We start from the raw sequence: 6,511 nt of genomic DNA on the forward strand, positions 1-6,511 counted from the left end.
TATGTTTTTAGGTTAAAATGAATGTCAATTCAGCCAGTTTGTGTCCAGTGGGTTACTCCTTCAGAGGCAGGTACAACAGCTAAAATACGTTGGCTGTCATGCAAATGACCAATACGAACATCAGGCAGGTCCCAATAATCATGGTAGCTAATGTTTTTCTGCAGGCCCTGTATGGGTTTGAATGTTTCACAGTAGTTATACAATTAGCCAAGCCATATGCATTCATCACTGAAGGGGACACATATTTGATGGAATGTTGTAATCATAAATGACAGACAGACAAGGACCTGAACTGTTGAATCAATCATATTTGCTTTATTCCACACTTCTTTTAAAAACATACAGCAATACATTTCAATATGGAACATCATACAATTGTAGAGAAACAACTTCTATACTGGATGTAATAGAGTTGAAAAGATTGTTTAGAAAAGTTTAAATATACACATATACAGCATATACAGTATTTTATTGGGGGGGGTTACAATTTGTCAAAAACAAGCAAAAGAGTCAGGAATTGAGAAATACCATGTAATTGTATCCCTAATTTCTCTCAGATTAACAGATATACAAGACAAATAAATGACAATTCCACACACACATATTTACCCCTTGCACACACTGTTTAGTTAAACCATAAAAAACATATTCCAAATGTCAAAACCTCTAAATGGCATCAACAGTATGATTAAAAGGAACGGAACACAATGATTACCAGAGAAATTCAAGACAACCTTTTCCCCTACAGTGCAGTTATCCTTCTCTTTAACCCCAGATGCAGGACAGTTTCCCAACCCTGAGGTGGTAGAGGGGCTGATAAAGCTAACCAACATGCTGAAATAAAAGTAAGAGGGGAATACAACTAAAGAAATATGATCCTGAAGGATTTCCCCAATGATAGGAGAGTAGTTCAGCATCAAGATCCGCAGGATGATCTGGATGGAACAGGAGGCTCTTCTCTTCCTCAGTTTCCCTCCCTCTCCTCTGTTTCACCCTCTCTCATTCTCTTCATCCCCTGGACTGGACCTGCTCAGCACCCTCAGTAAGAAGACACTGCAGAACATGTTGATAGACAGAACCGGGGTGAAGATACAGGCACTGAATTTGATGCCGTCACCGGTAGCGCCCTTTGACACAAGGAGGCAAAGTGTCAGCAACCGTGCTATGATCACACATGCCACCCTGTGCTTTAGGAGTCTGTACTTGAGGAAGACTACAGGCTGGACAACAGCCAGGTAATGCTCCCCACAGATGCCACCCTGTGCCTTAGGAGTCTGTACTTGAGGAAGACTACAGGCTGGACAACAGCCAGGTAACGCTCCCCACAGATGCCACCCTGTGCCTTAGGAGTCTGTACTTGAGGAAGACTACAGGCTGGACAACAGCCAGGTAACACTCCCCACAGATGCCACCCTGTGCTTTAGGAGTCTGTACTTGAGGAAGACTACAGGCTGGACAACAGCCAGGTAACACTCCCCACAGATGCCACCCTGTGCCTTAGGAGTCTGTACTTGAGGAAGACTACAGGCTGGACAACAGCCAGGTAACGCTCCCCACAGATGCATCTCCAGAAAAGTGAAAACTTATGGGATCAGGAAAAGAGTAGTTTGGTTCCTTCATTGCTGCACGTCCTATGTTTCTTTAGTCTCTGAAGACTAGGAAGAAATTAGTTCTAAGACAGAGGGGGAGAGAAAAACAAGAGGAGAGATAATTAGGGGATCTGGAGAGGTGGACACTTAGTGTAAAACATGTTTTATCATCACAGGAAGTAACCTAATACTCATGAATAGACAATGTTATTATTACAAATTGATAGAATTCACTGTGGGTTTTCAAGACAACATAAGACAGAGTTAACTGTACCTCCCGTGGCTTGTTCTTATTGGGGTAGAATGAGTGTCTATTCCTCTGTCCAGGGATTAGGATTTAGAACCTACAGTATGCTGTGAAGAGGACTCAAAACAAGATGACACTCATCTAGACTAGCCATAATTTGACTAATGTGTTGACATTTGAAATGACGTGCCTCTGCCATTAAAACAGACGACTTTGAAGGGATAGTTTGGGAGGCTCTTTTTCTAATTCCGAAGAGTTAGATACACATGTGGATACCATTTTCTATATCCGAGTCAAATATTAAAGAATTTAGAGCTAGTTCCGCAATCCAATGCTAACTAGCTAAGCACAAATACAGCAAGTTTCATGCACGTCCAGCCCCTATTCATTTGTGACTCACCACCTGGATTCTGTATTATGTGGCAACATTTGCATTTCTGTGTTTTACATTGGATAAAAGTAGAGACTCAGAGCTACAAAATGGTATATCATACACTGCATTTGAGGAAACAGTGGGGAAGTAATTCTGCTTTGAAAGTTGTTCAACTCACTTTTGAGAAAACCATCTTCAATGTTTTGGTACTACTATCTACACCCACTCAAAATTGGTCACCCTCTTATTAAGCCTTAGCCCCACCCACATCTTTAAGGGATGATCCAACTGTTCTGTACTAACTTGCCAGCTACTTCCAGGCATCTAAGCGAGAGAATAGCTCACTGAACATTACTTGCCCTACGAGAGAGAACAGCTCACTGAACACAACTCACCCTATCGCTCTGTAGTTTCACATTCAGAGCACACACTGGACTCACTGGCCAATAAGTACCGAGGTAAAGACAGTTTCAGGTGGATATTCAACAGATATTCGCGCTTTCAAACATCAATAGCTTTCCAACCTCTTGAGCTACAGACTCCAAATAAGTGTCATGATATTGGAAAAATTGTGCACAATGTTGCACAGGTCTTATTTTCACAATTTGGACATTTATTTGCTTTCCAAAGCTAATAAACATGTGGAAATTTGAGCAACATTTTGCATTCCAATATTAATTAGTTAGGGAGCGTAAACAAAGTATAAACTGTTTTTACATTTGAATTTCAATAGCTTCTTGGTCATGTGACCTACTGACCTCAACCAAGGTTCAGAATGCCCACTAACCACCGTTTTAAATTGCACAGCCTTTAGTTTGTCCATTTTCATCTCCCATGATTTGATATGAAATTTAATAAGTGTTACATTTCAAATCCTCCTTGGTCATGTGACCTACTGACTTCAAACAAGGTTCAGAATGTCCACTCGGTGGGCTTAGTTTGTCCATTTTCATCTCACTCGATTTTGCATGAATTTTTCAAAACGTAACATTGCAATAGCTCCTGCTGTAGGACATTGTCATTCACACACATATTCACTTGGTCCTGAGAGTGTATAGTTTACTCCCTGGAACTACAGACCTCCACACGTACTCTCCTTACCTGGTCAACACCCCGCTCTCTTGGCCTTAGTAATTCCAAGGAGTAAGCTATACTCTAAGACATCTAGAGTCCTGCTGTCAGGAACCACGTGCACCTGTTACCCTGAAAAAGGCCTTGTGCACCTGGTAACCCAAAACAGGCTCTGTGCTCCTGGTCTAGAGTCCCGCTCAGAGACCCCAAGTCCCCACTCCAACTTCCACAGCCTTAGTGCTGCCCGCAGCCCCCAATTCCGGCCACCGCTGCTCGGACTCTGAGCACTCCCCGCCTTGGGGGATGCCTCCTCGTGCACCTGGTAACACTTTGACTTCCACAGCGAGTCCCAACCTGACTCACAATCTCACCAGAGGACGGGCCCGGGCGGATGGGCGACCACCACCTAGCCCCCTACCTATCCAGAGCCCAATGTCAATGTCTTACACATTCTACCTGCCTTGGCTCTGTCACACACTTTGTCTGGCCTCTGGCCCCTGGCCCTTCTGTGTGCACCTGGTAACCCATATGTAAAGAAGGAGGATGGTGGAGGAAGAGTCCTTCCGTCCCCGACAAAAGCTTGGATCGAGGGTTAACTTTCAATAAATCGCAGCGAGGGAGCTGCTCTGCTACATACGAAATCCTGACCCAGAATCAGGTCATCTACGAGTGATTTAGCATCAGGTTCCCCACAAATATGCAGGGTGCTTGATGCCAGAAGTGAAAGACTGCTCAGGGCTTGTATCAAGCTCAACCGGGTCTTCTTTCTCCACCGATTCTGTCAAGCCCTTGTGCTTGGCTGTGGTTTCGCAAGATAGTAGGGAGGGAGAGTGGGAATCTCGTTCATCCATTCATGCATGTCACTAATTAGATGATGATGCGTTTTACCCCACTTCATCTAATTTCCTCACTTTGACATGGGGGGGGGTCACAGCTACCCCGAAGGTGGTTTGAGTAGGACTGCAAATGGTAGCATAATACGGTCAGATATCATCAAATTGACATCCAGTCGAGTCACACCAGGCGATATCATCAGAGGCTTTTCTCTCTTACATGGGTACACAGTAAATGAATGGCCGTGGATGGTACTACCCACATCAGGTATAAGCCTCCCTCCCCAGACAAGCTGGAGATATCTCTCCCCACTTTGTAGGGCATGAGCCAGATCTATGCAATGCCCTATGCAATGTGTTTGGTCTCCGCCTCGAGTGTAGTGACAGTAGCGGAGACCTCCCCACCTACAATGTGTGGTGTTCCGCAATCAGGCAAGCCTGAGGCCTGGTAGTTTCAGCTACTGGTAAGGCACATGCCATCTCCACTACATGCTCCAAGGAGTGTGGAGGACAGTTCCCATATAGAATGTGTAGAGTCCCACACCCAGGCAGACCTGAGACCTGGCAGTGTCCATAACCGCTAAGCACATTCCATCTCCATTTAGTGCTCCACTGTTAGAGGGTCCAGCCAAAGCCAGCGATAGATTCAAACCTTCACGGTTTAGAGTTCGCTAAGTATCCGGGGGACGCATGTTTAGCGTTTCACCACAGCCGTTTTGAGATCAGACTGATGACAGTTGTACACTTTCATCAGCCGTCTCCCAGGACTTAACTCCCCCCTCCCAGCCAAAGCCAGGGATGCATTTGAGCCACTGTTCTTTGATTGGCTTCCGTCAAGGTAAGGATTAATTTACAAGAGCCCCGCAGAAAATCATTGAGTCTGGTGGAACCACCCTCACATTTTCATGTTTGACCGAAAGCCCCATATTCCAGAACCACCTGCCGCCTTCCATAAACGATCATCAGCTGTCACCATCTGCAGGACTCTTTGTGTACGGAATACAATAGTTCTGAGGTAACTCCCGTTTGGTTTGCATCGTTAGCAACACCTAAAAACAGGTGACATATAGGGAGGGATTGGAAAAGCCCTGCTAGAGGGCTACTTCGTAATCTCCCTTACCCCATGTGCTAAGATGCTAGAGACAGTTTGGCTCCTAGCCATTGGAGAGACTCCCTCAAACAGGTGACACACAGAGTAGGGGTTTGAAGAGCCCTCCAAGGACTACGTTATTATTTATCCCTGATGTGTGCACAGTTGAAGTCGGAAGTTTACATACACCTTAGCCAAATACATTTAAACTCCGTTTTTTTTAAACTCAATTCCTGACATTTAATCCTAGTAACAATTCCCAGTCTTAGGTCAGTTAGGATCACCACTTTATTTTAAGAATGTGAAATGTCAGAATAATAGTAGAGAGAACTATTTTTTTCAGCTTTTATTTCTTTCATCACATTCCCAGTTGGTCAGAAGTTTACATACACTCAATTAGTATTTGGTAGCATTGCCTTTAAGTTGTTTAACTTGGGTCAAACGTTTCAGGTAGCCTTCCACAAGCTTCCCACATTAAGTTGGGTGAATTTTTGCCCATTCCTCCTGACAGAGCTGGTGTAACTGAGTCACGTTTGTAGGCCTCCTTGCTAGCACATGATTTTTCAGTTCTGCCCACAAATTTTCTATAGGATTGAGGTCAGGACTTTATGATGACCACTCCAAACCTTGACTTTGTTGTCCTTAATTTTGTCACGACTTTGGAAGTATGCTTGGGGTGATTGTCCTTTTGGAAGACCCATTTGCAAACAAGCTTTAACTTCCTGACTGATGTCTTGAGATGTTGCTTTGATATATCCACTTAATTTTCCTGCCTCATGACTCCATCTATTTTGAGAAGTGCACCAGTCCCTCCTGCAGCAAAGCACCCCCACAACATGATGCTGCCACCCCCGTGGTTCACGGTTGGGATGGTGTGGTGTTCTTCGGCTTGCAAGCCTCCAACTTTTTCCTCCAAACATAATGGTCATTATGGCCAAACAGTTCTATTTTTGTTTCATCAGACGAGAGGACATTTCTCCAAAAAGTACGATCTTTGTCCCCATGTGCAGTTGAAAACCGTAGTCTGTCTTTTTTATTGCAGAATTGGAGCAGTGGTTTCTTCCTTGCTGAGCGGCTTTTCAGGTTGTCGATATAGGACTCGTTTTACAGTGGATGTAGATACTTTACACCTGTTTCCTCCAGCATCTTCACAAGGTCCTTTGCTGTTGTTCTGTGATTGATTCACATTTTTCGCACCAAAGTATGTTAATCTCTAGGAGGCAGAACACGTCTCTTTACTGAGCGGTATGATGGCTGCGTGGTCCCATGGTGTTTATACTTGCGTACCATTGTTTGTACAGATCAACG

At 44.3% G+C, this 6,511-nt stretch overlaps 1 long non-coding RNA gene across 1 annotated transcript; it reads right to left on the bottom strand.

The window, feature by feature from the left end:
- Positions 1-868: 868 nt before the first annotated feature.
- LOC112240283 lies at positions 869-2,442 on the bottom strand. Its single transcript, XR_002952002.2, has 3 exons — positions 2,388-2,442; positions 1,864-1,943; positions 869-1,672 (listed from the first exon to the last, which is right to left on the bottom strand). It is a non-coding gene; the product is annotated as an uncharacterized LOC112240283 (long non-coding RNA).
- Positions 2,443-6,511: the final 4,069 nt, after the last annotated feature.

The sequence above is a fragment of the Oncorhynchus tshawytscha genome, unplaced genomic scaffold (assembly GCF_018296145.1).
Source record: "Oncorhynchus tshawytscha isolate Ot180627B unplaced genomic scaffold, Otsh_v2.0 Un_contig_15382_pilon_pilon, whole genome shotgun sequence".
Lineage (NCBI taxonomy): Eukaryota > Metazoa > Chordata > Actinopteri > Salmoniformes > Salmonidae > Oncorhynchus > Oncorhynchus tshawytscha.